This window comes from Furipterus horrens, unplaced genomic scaffold (assembly GCF_987537825.1).
Source record: "Furipterus horrens unplaced genomic scaffold, mFurHor1.1.pri manual_scaffold_3, whole genome shotgun sequence".
NCBI classification, from domain to species: domain Eukaryota; kingdom Metazoa; phylum Chordata; class Mammalia; order Chiroptera; family Furipteridae; genus Furipterus; species Furipterus horrens.
In genome coordinates this window covers 14,338,181-14,358,414 of record NW_028327173.1, presented here as the reverse complement: position 1 = coordinate 14,358,414, position 20,234 = coordinate 14,338,181, and the positions used below count along the sequence as shown (strand labels likewise).

At 42.7% G+C, this 20,234-nt stretch overlaps 1 protein-coding gene across 2 annotated transcripts in view; it reads left to right on the top strand.

Moving 5' to 3' along the window:
* Nucleotides 1–1,167: 1,167 nt before the first annotated feature.
* LUZP1 (leucine zipper protein 1) overlaps nt 1,168–20,234 on the top strand; it is an 85,362-nt gene continuing 66,295 nt past the window's right edge. Inside the window, exon 1 of one of the 2 annotated variants that reach the window (XM_090268762.1) lies at nt 1,168–1,356. The gene's annotated coding sequence lies outside the window, so the exon portion shown is untranslated. Of the gene's footprint in view, nt 1,357–6,697; nt 6,773–20,234 lie in introns of those variants that run through there. The other variant, XM_090268761.1, reaches the window with a different exon arrangement.

The window sequence follows — 20,234 nt, the reverse complement described above, 5'->3', positions numbered from 1 at the left end:
GGAATGAGTACTGGCCTGAGGACCAGGGGGTTGCTGGTTGGGTTCTTAGTCGGGGCACATGCCTGGGTCTCGGGCTGGGTCCCCAGTTGGGGGTGCGTGGGGGGTAACCACATATTGGCGTTTCTCTTTCTTTCTTTCTCCCTTCTTTCCCTGCTCTCTAAAAATAAATAAATAAAAGAAGTCAAGCTAAATACCTCCTACCAGTTCTTTGAGTTTCTGTGCTAGGCTCCACGGTCATCTCTGAGCACCTATTTTGTGTCAAGTTCGAGGTGGGGCCTTGGTGACCCAGGAACAAATGAGACAAGGTGCTGGCCCTCAGGTCACTCAGCTGTAATGAGTCAAAGCAGGATATCTGGGCAGCAGGATGGTAGAATGGTCTGAGCTCTGGAAACAGGAGAGTGGAGTTTAATTCCTCGCTCTGTTGCTTTGTAGCTGTGTGACATTGGAGAAGCTACTTGGTCTCTCTGGTCCTCAGTTTCCTCATTTATTAAGTAGGTATAATATTTATCTTCATAGAATCTGAGGACTCATTGATCAAGTAGTTTTAGAGCATTTGTAGCCCAGTGCCTGCCTGGTATGTAGTAGGCACTTTATTTTATTAGCAGAAATATTTGTATGATGACCTTGGGTAAGTCACTTTTATTTTTTAAAGCCTCAGTTTTCTCATCCGTAGGATGGAGTTAATAAACTCACATCATGGGACTGGAATCTTGCAGTGTAGTGGGGTCTGGGGTCTGCCATCTGGTCTCTCGGCTTCCTCCTGGGGTAAGTGCGTCGCATCATATCCAGACGTAAGGACTGGATGATTACGGACCCGCCGTCAGCACTGTTCAGGCACAGAGGAGGAGCCAGAGTTAACAGGGACGCGATTTCCTGGCTGCGCTCCCGGGGAAGGAGGTTTGTGCTGGGTCCCATCCCCCGGCCGGTCCTGCTCAGGAAACGCGGAGAGAAAGCCAGGAACCAGGCTTGCCAGGCCCCACGGCCCCTCAGCGCCGTCCCTCCTCCCGCGTCCTCGACTGCAGGAAGCCGGCTGGCGGGAACGCCCTGCCTGGTGGGTGGGAAAGGCCGAGAGCTCGCCGGCCCCGCCGGCTTCCCAGGCCCGCGGCGGCGCGGAGCTGTCACTGCGGCAAACGCGCCGCCCTCCCCCCGCCGCCCGCCCGCGCTCGTGGTGCAGTCTGCCCATTAATGTATTTCGTGGAGGTGCTGCCGCCCGATCCCTGGGCGGCCGGCCGGAGCAGAGAGGTCGCGCCATCGCCCACCGGCACCGGAGCCCACGCCGCTGGGGCTGGGCGGGGAGGGAGAGGCGTCCAGCCCTCTCTTTTGGGAGGTGAGATGCTGAGGCCTGAGGGTTTGTAGGTGAGTGGTCCAAGGTCATGGCTAGAAAACAACAGGGCCAGGATTCAACCCGTGATCTCTTTTGACGCTAAAGTTTGTGCCTTGAGTCTGTGGCCCTGATCCAGCTTCTTGAGGGGTTCAGGCGGGTGAGGTCCTTGTGGAAGTTCAAGAACAGGAGGTCAGAATCTGGGGGCTATTGATGGCCTCCCAGAGGCTGGTAAACTCCTTGGTTTTGTGTGTAACATGTTGTGTGTTGTATTTTTCTTCAGAGTTTCAAAGGTATCAGTGATCCCAAAAGGGTTAAGAACCACAATTTTCCAAGGCCTGCAGGTACCTCTGCGCTGTAAGGAGGCCGGAGGTTCCTCTGCAGCCAATGGCATCTCGAGAATATCTCTGCAGGGCCCTGCTGTTACTCTGGGGGACTTGGAGTCTCTATAGGGCCTCAGGATCTTTCTCTGGGATGTTTAAAATCTTTCTAGAGGATCTTGGGGTCTGTCTGCGGATTTGAAATCCCCACCAGGCCCTGGTATCTCTTTCTGAGGTTCTGAGAATCTCACTATAAGGTCTTATGGTCCTCCATGGTATGAGTTCTAAAGCTGGGCCTCAGGATGCCTATGAAATCACTGAAATTGTAAGCATGACTTTTGTGCATTTTATTCATGCAGTTTCTGGGAGAGGTTTCATGGATTTCACCGATTCTCAAAGGGGGTCCCGGTCCCTAAGCCCCAAAGCTAAGAAAAACATTGCTTCAGAGCATTCAGCATTAGATAGACCTGCTCCCTTCTTATGAATAAAAGTCAGGAAAGTATAAGATGGGAGAGATAAAAGGCAGTGTTGTTTAGTTGACAGAACATGGGCTATGGAGCCAGGCATTCTGGGTTTAATATCCCAGCTTTTCCCCTTACCAAGCTGTGTGACCTTGAGTAAATTTCTTAACCTCTCTGAGTCTCAAGGCCACCTCCCTTAGGAAGCCTTCTCTGTGTCCTGAATTGAGTTAGGTCCCCACTCTGTATCCCCAAAGACCTCATCGCACCTGACTTGATACTTTGTGGCACTTAATGCTATTGTTATGAAGTAATTAATGATGTTTTATGTTGTCTTGTTTCTCCAGACCTTTGCTGTCTTACCGTTTGTGCAGTGCCTGGCACATGTTAGGCTCTCAGCCATTTGTTATGAAATAAATGAGTGAAGGAATGATGGGATGCAGAGCAGATGCTGCACTGGGGACAGAAGCATCAGAAATGAATAAGCGCCAGCCCCATCCTTGAGGAGGCCCCAGACTAGTGGGGGGAATAACATGGGTTCATGCAAGGAAGACTGTCCTAAATGCTTTGAAGGGGGTGGGGTGTAAACCTTAATGGGGATACACAGTAATGAGGAAAGCACCAAGAAATCCTAAGATGAGTGGGACTCTGTCCTGGAAGAGCTGACCTAAACGCAGATGGGGAAACTGCTGCTACTGAGAAGAGTTCAGTGACTTGCCTAAAGCTGCCCAGGCCATCATGGCTGCCTGAATGCACAGCTCTCTGGCTTCATCCTTCAGTCCGCATCCTTCAGGAGCTGGGCTTTGATGTTGTTAAGGTCTTGGTTTAGATCCCACTATATGTGTGAGACTGAGTAAGGTACTTTACCTCCTTGAGTCTTGTTTTCCTATATCCCGTAACCTGTACGGGATAGCAACTATAAACTGTATAGTTTGGTGCTTGGTTTATAGTAAAGGATGTATAAGTGTTTGTTGAATGAATGAATGAAATACAGGCATTGGTGGGTGGCCTGAAATGTGAGTCAACTGAAAATCATGCCTTTTGGGGGATAGTAGGAGGAATTTAGGACAATTTTATCCCTTTTCACTCTTACTTTCTATGATTCCTGTGAGCCTTGGCACTGGCCTCAACCACAATGTTATACTTTATTGTTTGCAAACCAACAAAAATGAACCAACCCCCTTTTCCTGATGACTAAGTAATAGAATCTCTTTATTAAAAGTTTAAATTGCAGCCTTGGCCGGTGTGGCTTAGTTTGTTGGGCATCGTGCCCCTGGAACCAAAAGGTCACCAGTTCAATTCCCAGTGGGGGCACATGGAGTTCTGTCCCCTCAGGCACACAGGGAAGGCAAACAATCAGTGTTTCTTTCTCACATCAATGTTTCTTATCCTCTCTTTCTCCCTCCCAACCCCTCTCTCTAAAAAACTAAAAATATAAAAGATATAATGAGGAAAATGAAAGTGCAAATTTAGGTATAGCAGGCACATGACATATTGTTATTCTTTGGAAGGTGGAGAGGGCACAGGACTGGGAGCAAAAAAAAATTTCTTGCTTAAAAGGATCTCCTGCTGGCTTTGCTATGGTTCCTGGGAGTTCTGTCAGGAGTCTTGCCTTTGGCTGTAGCACTGAAGGTTCAAGTGCAGCTCAGGGCTGAGGAGGGGGCAGGAGGTGAGAATTTCTGGGCAGCAGCTTTCCCTGCAAGGGCATGAGGAATGCATATGGCCTGTGGAACTTTCTGTGACTTACATGCCTGCTGCTGATTTGTCATGTAGCTGTATTTTCATCCCTTTCTTCCCTCTTAGCATCTAGTAGTCTTTTTTGGAAGCTCCTGCTGCCTAACAGTGTCACCCCAATACATTTAACAAAAAGAAAAAAAGAAGAGTTCCTGAGTTCCTGCTACAAACACACACAGAAAAACAAATTTAAAAGAAAAAAAGATGGAAGTCTCCTATTTAGTTCTCTGCATTCTCCGTATCTTATTCCTATATTAAGCATATAGTAAAGTTACAACCATGAGATCCTATTACACCTGTATGTAATTCTGCAACTTACTCTTGTCACTTAACAATACCCAGTAGATACACTTTCTTTTTTAAAAATATTTTATTTATTTATTTTTAGAGAGAGGGGAAGGGAGGGAGAAAAACATCGATGTGTGAGAGAAACATCGACCACAGCACATGGAACAGATCAGTTGCCTCGCGCAGGCCCCCCAACTGGGGACCTAGCCCACAATCCAGGCATGTGCCCTGACCTTTGGGTTTGCAGAATGATTCTCAGCCCACTGAACCACACCAGTCAGGGCTAGATAAATTTTCTTGCTTATTTATGAAAATCTACCTCATTCCTTTTACCAACTGAGCTTCTTGAGGCCAGGACTATTAGTTAGCCCTGCAGTCCAGAGGCCAGCACATGAGAGGCCTTAGGAGGACATCTTGAAATAGTAATAGCAGCCACCGTATATTGACATGAACTAGGTGCCAGGCTTTGAAATAAACTCTTGCACATGTTATTTCATTTAATTCTAACAGCCGCTGTATGAGATAGGTACTATTTTTACTCCCACTTTTCAGATGAGAAACTGTGGTACAGAGGCTTGGAAGTTCAAGGTCATAAACTGGTAAGTGGTGGAGCTGAAATGTGAACCCTGATCTGTCCTGTGCCAAAGCTTTGGTGTGAATGAATGAGTAAGTGGTTGATGGGGTCATGGGTCTCGGAGAGATTTCTGTCTTCAGAACTTCCCCTTATATCCTGGGTTCTCCCTTCCATGGGTTTGCAATGCTTGGAATGAGCATCAGGGCAAAGGAAGGACTCAGTAAAATCCATTTTTCTGCCTGCAGCTATCCTGTGGCCATGCCTGCTTTTCATGGGAAGTAGCATTTTTGGATTTCCTATTCTAAAAATAAGCCTCAATTTGTTAGGGGCCCTTGAGGACCAGCCCAGGCATTTCAGGACAGCCATTTGCCTGTCCGCAGAGCAGGAAATTAATCTGAATCCCAAAGCCCTTTCCCTCTCCCCACAGGCCAGCACTCTGGGAACGCCCAGGGCCTTGCTGCAGTCAGTCCTCCTAGAGGACTGCGGAGATGCCAGGGCAGTTTAACACAGATCCATCTCTCTGTAAGGAAAGTGAGAGGAGAAAGGCAGGAGGGAGAAATGGGTCAGCTCAGCTGCAAAGAATTTGCAGAGAGAACTCAAAGCTGTCCCCACCTTTGAGGAGTGCCAAGTGACAGAGATACCCTGGGGTGTCAAATGTAACTCTGTAGAATCCCCCTGGGGTCTAGAAACTGGAGTGTTGGTGCCTGTTCCAATGGCAATCCTCTGCAGGGCCACTTTCAGTGAGCCTCTTCCTCCCTCAGGATTTAGGAGTTTTCTACTACTTGATGATCGGGCAGATTATCACTAGGGGTGCTATGTGGTTTTACAGGCTAGAAAAAAATATTGATGATAATAATAACAAAAATAAGAATGACAAGTACATGGTTTGTGGAACATGTGTGAGTTCTGACCGCAAGGGAGGGAGGAAGTGCTAAGAAACAAAAGGAAGATCAAGTTGATACAAGTTAAAAACGTGTTCATGACCACATGAGAGTTAAACACAATGCCATGAATATTCCAAGCAGGGAGAGTCGACTACTGACTGGAGAAAACTGGGAATTGTAAGTTGAGATGAGACAGCCAGGGATGAGAATGAGCAATGGGGCAGATGTGGGAAAGCAGTGGGTGTGCTAGAGGAAGTTTGGATAAACTTTACAGTGAGTGAGTGAGTGAGTGTGTGTGTGTGTGTGTGTGTGTGTAAAGGTAGGAAGAGATCAGGCCAGGCCAGGGATTTTGACTTGATTACATAGGCAATAAGGATCTTACACAAGAGATGTCTCAAGAGACCAGCTATGCTGCTGCAGTCAGAGAGGAAGCAGGCCTCAGACCATCTATGCCCCGGCTTGTGAATGCAGCTCTGTGCCAGTGCGTGGGAGGGCATTTACCAGGAGAGTGTCTCTGGCTGTGTCCTGTACCACGCTGGGTGTGGGTCTTGGGTTCCCTTCAAAAACACCCCTCCCCGTCTCTCTGGGCTCTAGGTACCTTGCACATAGCAGGTCCACAGGAAATATGTTATAGAATTATTGGAGGGACTTTTGAAATTATCTGGTTATCGTCCCTTCCCATTTTAAAGAAGTTGAAAGTGAGGGATGAGAAAGAAGTTGTCTAGGATCACACAATGAATTAATAGCAGAGCTGGGGACTGAAACTCATACCTCCTTAGTCTAAACCGAGTTCCTTTTCCACATTTGCTGAGTAATAGAAATAGTATTTGTTGAGTGATTACTCCATACCAGGCCCTCGGGCTAAACACCTTTACATAGATTATCTCATTTAATTCTCACAACCCCCCAGAGAGTGCCCCTCTTGAAAGCAGGACATCTTGTCTCCCATTTTGATTTCCCACCGCATTTACAACTCTGCGGATTCCAAGTCCTGGGAAGGGGGAAAAACGACGAAGAGGGCGGGGCGTAATAATAGCACCACCCCTTCCGCAGGCCCCGCCTTCCAGGACGTTGACGTCACCCTTTGGGCCCGCCCCTCATTGTCAGTCCCTGGGAGCCCGAGGAGGCGCCGGCCGCTGGGACCCAAGCTCCGGAGCTTTCGGCTGGCGGGAGCGTGGGCCGGAGTCGCCTAGGTGAGGGGTCCGTGGTTGGGCGGCGGGAGCGCGGTGCTGGAGGCCGGGGCGGCCGGGCGAGGACAGAGGTGGGCGCCCAGAGCGGATTGCCTGCCCCGTGGAGTGGTCGGGGCACCCGGGGGCGACGGGGCAGAACCGGCGGGCGCACCCGGGGGAGGGCTTGGGGGTGTGTGGAGTTGAGGTGGGGGGAGACTTTGAGTGGAATTTTGGAGGAAAAACTCGGAAGGGGAGATCTTTGGGAGCGAGACCTTGAGAATGTTTTTGGAGTTTTTGAAGGGGGAGGGAAGGTTTTGAGAGACTTCTCGGTGGGAAAGAGAATCTGAGGAGAAATGTTTGGGGCAGGGATCTGGAGTGATGTTTTATAGGGGGGGCGGAGGGAGAGTTTTAGGGTTGAGTTTGGGATTCGGGTGGAGGGCGCGCCGGGCCCGGTGGGGGCGGGGAGCGGGGCGGGGGGCCGGGGCCGCCGGGGAGGGGGCTGCGCGGGGCCCGCGGGCACCCGGGGAGGAAGGAAGTGATCTTACAGGAAGAGCCCGGGAGCTCCCGAGAAGGAGGAGGAGGGAGGTTTGGGAGCGTCCGGGTCGGTGTGCGGTACTGGCTGCGGGACCAGGCTGCGGGGGCGCGGGCTGGGCGGGGAGGGGTCCCGCCGCCGCCGCAGCTGTCGGCCCGCCTCGACGGCCCGCGTCCCGGCGTATGCTGGTCTCACAGCCAGACCGCCGGGCCAGGAAGGAATTTGAGGCATTCGCTTTGTTTAAGTTGCCAGTAGACAGTCCTGAGGACTAATTAATGGTGGAATCTGCAGGGGACGCGGGCGAGCTGGGCCGGGGCCGACCCCCGCCCGCCGCTGCCGCGGTGAACTTTCCGCCGCGCACGCGGCCCGCCTCCCTGCGCACCCCCACCCCTGCCCGGGCCGGGAAGGAGCCATGGCTTCCCGAAGCGCAGGAATGAAGTGCGGTTTCTTGGGCCGGTGGCCTCGGGCTTCGGAGGCTTCCTGCAGGGGACCCAGCGCCCCGGAGCGGCCCGGCGGGGGGGGTTCCGAGTCCGGTTTAGCGCTCTGTGAGGTGCCTGCGGTTTCTGTTAATAACCTTGGAGGAGGCTCTGTGAGCCGAGAAACACTGTCTTGCTTTGGAGCATCTGTTTCTTCCTCGTCAGCCCCTTTCCTAACACTGCCGAGCTTGTTGTGGCTTGTTTCGGAAATGCCGAGACTGGTGCTCACACTTGAGGGTGGGAGAGGGGAAGAGAATAGGCACCCCCAAAACGCTGCACCGCGATCTCCAGGAAGACAGAGTGTGCTTGCAGATTCTCCGTCGCACCTTCGCTGACATGAATGACCTTGGGAAAAGAATTGTGTTTCTGAGCTCCTGGTGCCTTACCTGTCTTGGTGGAGGAGAAAATACTCTTTGGATTTCCCTGCCTTTTGGGAGTATTTTGAGAGGTGGGGGCTCAGAGAAAATACTCTTCTGGATTTCTCTGCCTTTAGGAATATGTTGGGGGGGGGGTCAGTGCTTTTTACAAACTGCTGCAGTTTTGGCCTAAGGAGCTGGACTAGTCAGAACGGGGGAATGCAGATGACCTAAGGAAGATTTTACTCCCTCAGAGTAGGGAGGGAGGGGTACGGATTTTAGGGGGACATTTCCCTCTGAGAATCTGTACAGTGTGTTCCAGATTGCTTCTATCACTTTGTGTGCGGGTTTGGTGGCATTTGTGTGGTTAAACTGAATAACCCCCATAAAAAAATTCCCTTGTCAAGTAATTATTTTGCTCAGAATTCCCCTTGGGGCAGGTTAAGGTTTTGCTCCATTTACTCAGAAGAATTTTCCAGGTTTCTAAAATTAAATCACTTTTCTAAACATAGTAACTGAAGTTTGATAAACTGGAAATAGTGGGATAGGAAGGGAGTTGATTAGAATATAAACAAGGCAGCAAATATAAGTTCGTCGTCCTGTGATTACTAATAGGGATTGTGGATTAGCCTTGATTAACAGGTATTTTCTTACTCTTAAATAATTCAAGACCAAGAAAGGGAACTAATATTGTTGAGTTGCCTACTCTGTGCACAGTCATTGTACTAGGTGGTATATCTCAGGCTTCACAACAGTGCTGTGAGGTGGTGGTTGGCATCCTTGTTGCAGATGAGGAGACTGTGAGGGTCAGAAGGCAAAGTGACTTTTCCCAAGGTTATATATAAGACTAGTAAGAAATGGAGCTGGAATTCAAACTTAAGTCTGTTTCTAAGGTCCATGGTTAATTCCGCTAGGTGTACTGAGTTGGAAACCAGAAGGCCTAGTTTCTAGGCCTTTGACTCAGCCCCAGGGCCACTGTGGACCCGAGACTGAGTCAGTTAAGTCCATTTCCCAATAAGGGTGCCTTCATTTCTCCCAGCAATGTTGTCGGTATGCTTTTGAGATGTTCTAGTTTTCTGGTAGAAAGACAAACATACAAGGCTGTGGTAGTGGTATGCTCTATATGCAGGCGGTGCTTAATAAATTTTTTTCTTTTAGAGTACCTAAGTGATCATAGATCGCATTTATGTAATGGAAGATGTGATAGCTAACAGTTCTTCCATTGTAGAGCCATCATTGAGGTGACATTCACCATCGGAAACTGAACCATTTTTCATGTAACATGGCTCTTTGGGAAAATGTCAGTTTATGAGTGAAGCACATTACATACAGGTAGGATCTATGTAGTTAAGCTGAAAAATTTGGTATAAACTTGATGCATGTAATAGATGCTTAGTAAATATTTGTTAAATGAATGTGTACATTCCTTTTTTAAAAAGTTAGCTTTGTTGAGGTATAATTTACCTACAATAAAATTCACCAGTTATAAGTGTACACTTAGTTTCAACAAATAGGTTAGCAAAGTGATTCCTGGGAATGTTGTCAAGTTTCTTCTTTTCTTTTTTAATAATTTTTAAAAAAAGATTTTATTTACTTTTACAGAAAGGGGGAGAGAGAAAGAGAGGGAGAGAAACTTCAGTGTGTGAAAGATATACATTGATAGGTTATCTCTCACACGTCCCCAGCCTGGGACCTGGCACGCAACCCAGGCATGTGCCCTGACTGGGAATTGAACCAGTGATCTTTCAGTTCACAGGCCAGTGCTTAATCCACTGAGCCACACCAGCCAGAGCGTCAAGTTTCTATATTCACATTCAATGCTTGTGCCATCACAATGAATACTAGAGTCAAGATACCAAATTTGTGGAATATAGGGAAATCTTAGATATTTAAGGGTGAGGTGCATGAGAGATGGAAGCACTTGTCAAATCAGGGGAAAGACAGATTGAACCAGGGTTTCATTACTTTTAGAATGGGGGATATATTGTAGGGAAAATTACCAAAGATTTATTAAAGAGGTGAACTGTTATTGTTACTTTTGAAATGGTAGCTCCCGAAATATAAAACAACATCTTTGGCTATCCATAAGAATTGCTTACATGTTATGGTTGTTCAAATTCTTCTTCTTTTTAAAAAAAGATTATTTATTTATTTATTTTTAGAGAGAGGGGAAGGGAGGGGGAGAGAGAGAAACATCAATGTGTAGTTGCCTCTCACATGCCCCCAACTGGGGACCTAACCCGAAACCAATGCCCGTGCCCAGCCTGGGACTCGAACCAGCAACCCTTTGGTTCACAGACCAGAACTCAAGTCCACTGAGCAACACCAGCCAGGGCTGGTTGTTCAGATTCTTAATTTGATGCTATAAAATGATTGAAAGCCTTGCCGTACCACCTATGACAGAATATCCTTAGTTTATCTCTAACTAATATTTTAGCTAATATTCCACAAAGGGGATATACATTAGCTAGAAATTGTCTTGCTGGGAAGAAATAAGATAATTTTTTTCCTTCTCATAATTTCTTGTCACTGAACCTTCCCCAGTCTGCTTTCATTTACATTTCTGTCTTAGGAAATGCTTGAAACCTGTTACTGCGCTTCTAGAAGAAACACCATTTTTACCTCTTCTTGTTTCTCTTTATTTATTCTATTTTATATGTTGACTGTTTTATAATCATCCTCTCCCACCTATGAATCCTGAGGATGGAAACTTCTCAACCATCAGCCCTCCATATATGATTAGGAAATAATAATTAAATTAAAATACCAGTCTACCAACTCAGTACTTTGGGTTATGATAGGGGGAAAATAATAACTGTATAAAGTAGTCATTATCTTCATTTTATACACGAGCTAGCTGAGCTCAGAGCGGTTACTGCTAGAGTTAGTGAGGAGTAGACCATTGATTTTGAACTCAGGTATGACCGATGCTCAAGTTTGGGATCTTTCTATTTTATTACACTCTCTGGTCTATTAGGGTAGGGAGGAGGATATTGGGGGGCAAGGAAAAGGATTGAAAATACCATATTAAAATATAAACCAGACCATAACAGGTATTGCTAACCTGTTTAGGCATTCTGTTTTCATCCATCCTTTCTTAATTTCTGGAAATACCTCCTTATAAATTCTAAAAAACTTATAGCTCATCCTTTATTGCAAAAATTCCTTTTCAGATTTGGCAGTTATTCTTTATAAACATGGTATTTTGTGTTCAATGGCTGATTTACTCATCTTCCTGTTCTATGTGTATCTGAAAGCATCAGGTTAGTCTGTCAGTTAAGACCCTACATATTTGTATATGTTCCTCTGTTTTACCTGGATAGAGTAATATTTTTAAAGTGTATATTATATCAAAAACTTGCATATAAAACTTATTACAATGCTTCATTGACATATAATATGTGTGTGTGATATATATACAGAAACATATTGTAAACACACAACTTGACGATGCTGCCCTAGCCAGTATGGCTCAGTTGGTTGGAGTCTTGTCCCGTAAGCTGAAAGGTTGCAGGTTCAGTTCCTGGTCAGGGCATGGGTTGGTCCTCAGTTGGTGTGTACAGAGGCAGCTTGTCTAGGTTGCAAGTTCAGTCCTTGGTTAGGGTGCGTAGGGTGCGTACCAGAGGTAGCAGATTGATGTTTCCCTCCCTCTCTCTCTCTCCCTTCTCCTCTCTCTAAAATCAGTAAGCATGCCCTCAGGTAAGGATTACAAAAAAAAACCCAAACAATTTGATGACTTTTTTACAAACTGAATATAGCCATGTAACAAGCACCCAGATCAAGAAATGGCATTACCAGTACCTAGAAGACCCAATCTTAATTTCCTCCCTGTTCCTGATTCCCTTCCACCCTCCATGGTGACTTCTAACTGCATAGATTACTCTGATCTTTTTTTGTACTTTTGAAAAAATAGAATGATACAACATATATTCTTTTGGGTCTGTCTCCTTTTATTCAACAGTATGTTTGCAAAAACTTTTTTAATGGTTTTCTTTTGGGCTTGGAACAAAATCCAAATTAGAACTCTTTATCTTGGCCTGTAATGCCTTGTGTATAACCTGGCCCCTGCCTGCCTCTCCAATCTCATTGTCTATATGCCTTAGTCACAGGAGCTTCTTATTTATTTTTTAACTTAGGAAGTCCTTTCCTACCTCTGGGCTTTCGTATGGGTGGCTCTCTTTCTTGAACACTCCCCTGCTCTTGCCTGGCTGCTTATTTTGCTAGCCCTTTCCCATTATGCCCTATTACTGGTGTCTGTTTCCTCCCTTGTTAGCACCTATTACGATTTATGATGATGTATCTGCTTGCAGGAGCAGGGAGCTCATCGGATTTGTTCACCAGTGTATACCTAGTCCCTGACACATGTCAGTCAGTGCCTGACTGACATGTAGTAGGTATTTAATAAGTATTTAATGACCAGATGCTCGTTTCAGCATCTTTGCTCCCATTTTGTCCTTTTCTTCTCTTAATGCTATTAAACCAGTGAATCTTTTCCATTCTTCAAGGGCTCAGCTCAACTACCTGTCTTTGAAGTCTGTCAGACTTTGTAATAATAAATCTGTCTTTAAAAAATTGTGACATTTATTGCTGATACCCCTTATGTTCTTAGTAAGTTACACTAGCATGTGTCTTTATTATATACCTAGTTGGATCAAAAGCATCTTTCTCAAAAATCTTACAGATAGTAATGCCAACACCCCTCATACTCCTGGTTAACTTGACTAGCTTGTATCTTGACTTGATTTGATCGGAAGCTAAATTTGTCTTAGTCGGTGCTCCCCTCAGTTCCTTTCACTGAGATTCCCAGTAGAGTTTTGGATGATTGGTAATAATGGTGCTTACGTATAGGTAGCGAATTTAATATCTCAGGCTAATTAACCCGGCTTCTTTTTACTAGAATTCTGCTTAGTGTTTTCTCTAATCCAGAGGCTTGGGAGTGCCCCAGTAGCTTCAGGTGATTTAACAACTATTAGGGTGTGAAAGTACAGGAGTCCAGTCCTAGTGCCACAAAACACATCCTTTTTTGGGTCTGTCATTGGTGAAGAACTAATTGTACACAGTTCCTTCTTGGAAAGACACTTAGTCAGTGCTTCTCTGTTGCTTTCAGATTGGAGCTACTAACTGAAATGAGGTACTAGGTAGTAACCTCATTTGAATTACTCTGTTGAATAACATTTTATTTAGATGTCACCAATGAAAAATTTAGCCAATTAAATTTTAAAATCACCTTCTCTGACTTGACAGTAAGCTCACTGAGTAGTCGTTATTCTTCCTCTTTTATTAAAGGCAGAAGAATGTATGTGCTGATTTTGTTTTTATGTTAAGCCAGTTTATTTTTTTAAAAAGATTTTATTTATTTATTTTTAGAGAGAGGAGAAGGGAGGGAGAAAGGGAGAGAAACATCAATGTGTGAGAAACACCCATCACATGGTTTGATTGCCTCGCACATGCTCTCAACTGGGGACTTGGCCTGCAACCCGTGCATGTGTACTGGCTGGCAATTGAACCAGCGGCGACCTCTTGAGTTGCAGTACAATGCCCAACCCACTTTCTTGTATGTACCCTGACTGGGGATCAAACCTGCAACCTTGGCATATCGGTAGGATGCTCTAACCAACTGAGCTACCCGGCTATGTATTTTTAAGTAGTGATCATTTTGACTTTTCTGATAGAACTATATCAGAAGATTTGGGGTAATTTAGTAAATTTTTTTTAATGGCAACATTGGGGCAGAGATACTGAGGAAATTTCTGAGACACGGAGTAATTTTGTTAACTTTCACTATTATCTTTTTCTTTAACAACCTAGAAATATTTTATGAAATCAGCCTATTTGCTTTTTGACTTATTTGCTCTAGGTCAAAATAAAAAATGTAAGTAGAATCAAATTTTCTTTTGAAATGTGAAGAGGAACGATAAACTAATTTTTAGAATGGATTACAAAGTTAATACATATTTAACTAAGTCTCCTATACCTTATACATTCACCTTAGAATTCTTCATAGCGTTGGCTTCTAGGCATCATGAGATCTTGGAGTACATTTCTGAATCACAAACTTTATTCAAGTGAAGATTTATGAAATGTGGTTTATTGTATTCTGATTCTTTAACTGTTGGTTACTCATTTGGGTCTTTGTCTCATTCTTTGACCATTTTGGTTAAGTAGCACTTTACCTTATAAGGTTATTTAAAGCTCTACAGTTCCAGATCCATAGCCTCAGAAAGCCCCAATTTCTCCATCTTTTTTTTTTTTTTAAAGATTTTATTTATTTATATTTAGAGAGTGGGAAAGGGAGGGAGAAAGAAAGGGAGGGAAACATCATTGTGTGGTTGCCTCTTGGGCACCCCCAGCTGGGGACCTGGTCCACAACCCAGGCATGTGACCTGACTGGGAATCAAACCGGTGACTCTTTGGTTCACAGGCCGTTGCTCAATCTACTGAGCCACACCAACCAGGGCCCAATTTCTCCATCTTTAAGATGGGGATAGTGGCTGTGAGGATTAAATAGTTTAATGTACAGAAGCACTTAGATCATAATGTTGGTACATAGTAAATATTAGTCATTATTTTAATTTTACCCTTGCATTTTTGTTTACTCAAAAAACTGATGAAAAGTTTTCTCTTTTTATTATCATTATTTGTATTTTATAAAAGGAGTTAAAATTTTTTTTAAAGTTGATCCTAGAGAGAGAAGGGAGGGAGAAAAAGAGGGAGAGAAAGGGCATCAACGTAAGAGAGAAACATTGATTGACTGCCTCTTGGCACGCGCCCCAGCTAGGGACCGAATCTGCAACCCAGGCATGTGCCCTGACTAGGAATTGGGAATCGAGAATCGAATCTGCAACCTTTTGGTTTACAGGATCATGCCCAACCAACTGAATACACTAGCCAGTGCCTCTTTTTGTTATATTTAAAATCAATATGACTTAGTTTACAGTCAGGTAGCATTCTTTATATACAGACAAACTAGAAGAAACTCAAGAATTTTTAAAGGCTGAATTTTAACTTTACTAATTTCCGTTGAAGCTAAGCAACATTTTTTTCCAGTGACCATTTTGATTTCCTTTATATTATAGCAGATCTATTTTTCTTGAATGGCTCATCCTTAGCCCAAATATTGGTTATATAGTTATAATTGGTACAAGGGAGAGAGAATTTCTGCTGGTTCTAGCCAGCCCTTCTTCATCATTTAAAGAGAGACCCTGCAACTGGAAATAGAGACTGTTGGTAACATAACACAAGAATATATATATATTTAAAGATATTTATTTATTCTTAGAGAGAGGGTAAGGGAGGGAGAAAGAGAGGGAGAGAAACAGCAATGTGTGAAAGAAACATTGATCAGTTGCCTCCTGCACACCCCCACTGGGGACCAGGCCAGCAACCCAGGCATGTGCGCTGACTGGAAATTGAATTGTCAGTCTTATGCTTACTGGGATGAATGAAGGCCAACCCAGCTACGCCGGTCAGGGCATGAGAACATTTAAAGCATTATAATTTTTAAAAATTATTTAAAAATATTGTCTGGCTATATAGAGTTTTGAGATAGTGATATTAATGTTATTAGCCCTGACTGGTATGGCTCAGTGGGTTGGGTGTCATCCATCAAACCAAAAGGTTGTGGGGTTTGATTCCTGGTAGGGGCGCACACCTAGGTTGAGGGCCAAGTTCCTGGTTGGGGGCGTTTGTGAGATAACCCATCGGTTTTTCTCTCCTTCTCCTTCTCTTCCCTCTTTCTAAAAATAACTGAATAAAATTAAAAAAAACAATAAAAAATATTATTAGCCATTTACTTTTGCTTATTCCAGGTATAGATGGATCTCTAGTGATTATTATTACACTAGTTATAGTAGTTACTTTTCAGGCATTTTCCTAAAGCATTTTGATGCATTAATTTATTTACTCATTTATTCAACAAATATTTATTGAATGCCTACCATGTGTCAGGCAAATAATCTTATTTAATCCTCACTGCACCCATGAAATAAGTATTTAGTTTGCTACTGTAGCTCCATTTCACAGGTAAGGAACTGGGGCATAGATAAGCTATGTATCTTGTCCAGTGTCTCAAAGCTGTTGACGGTCAGATTTGGGATTTATTTTTAGAATGTCAGTTGTGGAAATCTTGGCATGAATTACTTCTGCGCTAGATTTTTACCTTTAGAATGGGGACACTAATCAAATTTTGAAGTCTTGGGCAAATAGTTTCCAGTCAAAGTGGTGAGAGCTGGATGTGTCAGGTTCGATAAACTAAGCAAGGGTAATTTTCTCTCTTACCTCAAATCCATCTCTTAAAAAAAAACAATGAAAGGACAAAAAAACAAATTTGAAGTGTTTTCTTTTGGAAATTCCAGTTCCTAAACTAATATAAATAACCATGTTATACACTTTTTAAAGAGGCATTGTAGGAGCAAATGTTATGGAAGCACGATAGTTTAATTGTTCAAATTAAACAATTTCAGTTTTTATATAGATCCGGTATGCTATTTCAGATTTTCAGTTTTGTTACTGGGTAGTTTTATGGTCATCTCTGAGAGGTATTTGTAGGGTAATATGACCGCTTTAAAAAAACAAATATTACAGATTTCCAAAAATGGGAAGTAGTTATATGTTTATTTTAATGAGATTTCAAACTGTGAATAGTTGAAGTATACTTCTCTTGAATTTGTCTTTAGAGCACATTGTACATTCTCTCTTTTAAAAAAGATTTTATTTATTTATTTTTAGAGAGACAGGGAAGGGAGGGAGAAAGAAAGGGAGAGAAACATTGATGTGTGAGAGACACATCAATCAGTTGGGACCCAGCCCACACCTCTGGCATGTGCCCTGACTAGGAATCAAACCTGCGACCTTTTGGTTCGTATGCCGGCACTCAGTACACTGAGCCGTACCAGCCAGGGTACATTGTACATTCTTAATACGGGTCAGTATTTGTTTTGGGGGAGTTAGATTTAATTTTTGGAGAGAAGCAAATCTGGTGAATGAAGTGAATAATCAACATTGTTTTTGGTCATAAATGAGATGTAATTCTAAAAGGTGGAGACTAGGATTTCTCTGTGTGAGGTTTGTCTTTGAGAATACTACAATGGAGTTTCAAAAACATCTTGTGCCTTGCTGCCATTGTTGGAAGAGTCTTGCTTCCCAAGATGATGTGAATAACAGTACTTGTTTTGAACCTCTATAAATAAAGATCATTGTTTTAATATAACTTGTTTAACTTGTATTATGATTGAGTTGAAATTTCTAGTAAAAGCATTATCTTGTATTAATGTCAACATGACTTTATTTATATCCTTAAATTTTTTTCCTTTTGGATATAAAAAAAGGACTTTTAAAAAAGGAAAAAGGGAAACATTTTTAGTCTGCTGAGAGGCAGATCCTTACAGGAATAGGTTTTACATAGATTATTAAAAGGTGAAATGTATTTTCCTGACCCATTTACCAAGGCATTATTTCTGCAGAGGTTGAAGAGTTTAGATTGAAAAATGATATCATCCACTTTGATCTGACAGCATTTTTTTTGTTTCTAAACATGAAGAAATCTCTAGTTTTATCTAGTTTCAAGTTAACTGGGAAAGGTAAATTCTGAGCAAGATAAAAAGTTAATTTTTGGCTTTTGAAACCCTGGAACAGCTTTATCACAAATGTTCTGTCTTTCTCGGTACCTGGGGGTATTTATCTGATTTAAGCCATCTTAGTGATGATTTGTATCTAAGCAGCTCAGTTAAGGATTGAAATTGAAAATTTTGTGGCCCTGGCTGGGTTGCTCAGGTGGTTAGAGCGTCGTCCTGATACAACCAAGGTTGGCGGTTGGATCTGATCCCCAGTCAGGGCACATACATGACTCAGCCAGAGACTGAGTAAATGAGTGGAACAACAAATTGATGTCTCTCTCTCAAAATTAATAAATTAAAAAAATTGAAATTTTTTTTCTAAGAATTTTAGTTGTTGGGGACTAATAATAAAATCTAACGTTTATTGACTATATGCCAGCCACTGAACTTAAGCACTTTTCATGTCCTTATTTACTCTTTTCTCAGCAACCTTTTTGGGGTAGATACTGTTATTATCCCCATTTAATAAATGCAAATCCTTAGGCTATGAGATGAGTTTGCCCAAAGTCAACTCAACTGGTGAATGCCTTCCATCACCATACATCCCCCGTGTACTCTCCTCTACCTCCCCCCACACCCGTTTCCCTCTGGTAATCACCATGCTGTTATGTGTGTCCTGTTCTTGAACATTGCATTGTTCAAACCAAAACACATGATGATTTTATGAACGGTGCGTCTTTAAGAACATCACTCACTGCGTAAGTGAATGTCAGCATTGGCTTATGTTCCTTAGGATAGGAAGAATGCCATTTTTAGATCTTGATAAACTTAAAAGACACATTGAATGTCTTTAAAATGGAAGACTGTTAAAGAGGAAATAGAAGCTGGTTGAATGTAGAGAGATGACACTGTAGTTCAGCTGTTTGTATAAGAAAGTACTGGTCCCTGGTAGGTTTATGTGGGGGTACCAGTTTTTATACTTTCTGCCACAGCTAGAGTACAATATGAGATATTCTTAATATAATTTGATAAAATTATATACATTCAAATATATGATTTGCTAATTCTTTTGTGGGAATCTGAGGACTGATGATTATGTGAGACATTTTTTAAAAACTAGATTCCAGTTCAATTTCAAAGAGGCTATCAGGATCTTGAAGTGTGATGGAAAAATAGATGGGCAGATAGTGAGGCAGTTCATGGAGTGGGGAGAATAATAAGGTAACTGAGGGATAAAATTTGAGATCCTAAAGGCAGACAAGAGGAGTGGGATTCTAGCAGAAATATTGCTCATTAAGTGGGTGAATCCAGAAGTGTGCAGAGAATCTTAAGGAAAAAATGGAAAGGAGTCAAGGAACACTGGCTTCAGTTACATTGTTGATCAGTTTTACGTCAAATTTAAAAGCTAAGAATTTTGTTTATTCAGTACTTGTTTTATGTTTAATGCAGATTAATTTAGAGAAAACAAAAATGACAGTAGTGCAATATTATAGCCCTTGTTTTTCAGGAATTTAAAATTCTAGTTCGGGAGATAGTACCTAGTTTTCGGAACAGTTTCATAACAATAGTGGACCATATATAAATACCAAAGTGGTTGGTTGGAGCGTTGTCCCAATACTCAAGTTTGCACGTTTGATCCCTGGTCAAGGGCACATGCAAGAAACAACCAATGAATGCATGAATAAGTGAAACAACAAACTGATCTTTCTCTAAAATCAATGAATAAAAAATTAAAAATAAATGCCAAAATGGGGGATGTAGACCAGTGATGTTAGAGGTTGAGCTTTATAAACGAGTCATATTTCAAAAGAGCTATTTCCAGGTAAGGACATGAAAATGAAAACAACCGTCTTCATCTAATATCAGCATTTTATAAAATATTGAATATTTAAAAACAGATGAGCAAAAGATATCTCAGATGAAAGGGTGTTTTTATATTGAATAATTTAGTTTTATGAAAAAATATTTACTTTAGTATCTGTTGGTGAAAATGCCATTGAATTATGGTACAGTGGTGACTTCTTTATGAGGTCTGCTGTTGTGCTATTAACTTATGTCAAAATGATAGGTTATGTTTACATAGGTTATTCTTGACTGAAATTTGGTCTCTGAGGGCTTCATAGAGGCAGTTTGACCAGAGTTGTACAATAAGATGGACGTATAGGATTTGAAAAGACAGAAAGGGTGGTTTTCTAGACCAGGGCAGAGGCTCAAGAGAGATACTGAGATTGTATTATTGATTGGACCTGAGAATACTAGTCTGATCCAATAGAGTTTAGATGATGGACTAGAAGGAGATAATGTTAGTGAGGTCATGCTCAGTCAGGTTATGAACAACCTTGAAAGTTATATTGAGGAATTTGGACTTGATCTTGCCAACATTTGGGAACCATTGAAGGCTTATAAGTAGGGTAGTGACTTGGTAAACTTGAAATTATAGACTGATTAATCAGAGGGTTTTATGTTGGCTATTGGAAAGGAGACCAGTTAAAGATTTTTTTTAAAAATTCAGGTGTGAACACTATCAGTACCTGAATTTAGGGACTGAAAAAAAGGAATATGTTGGAT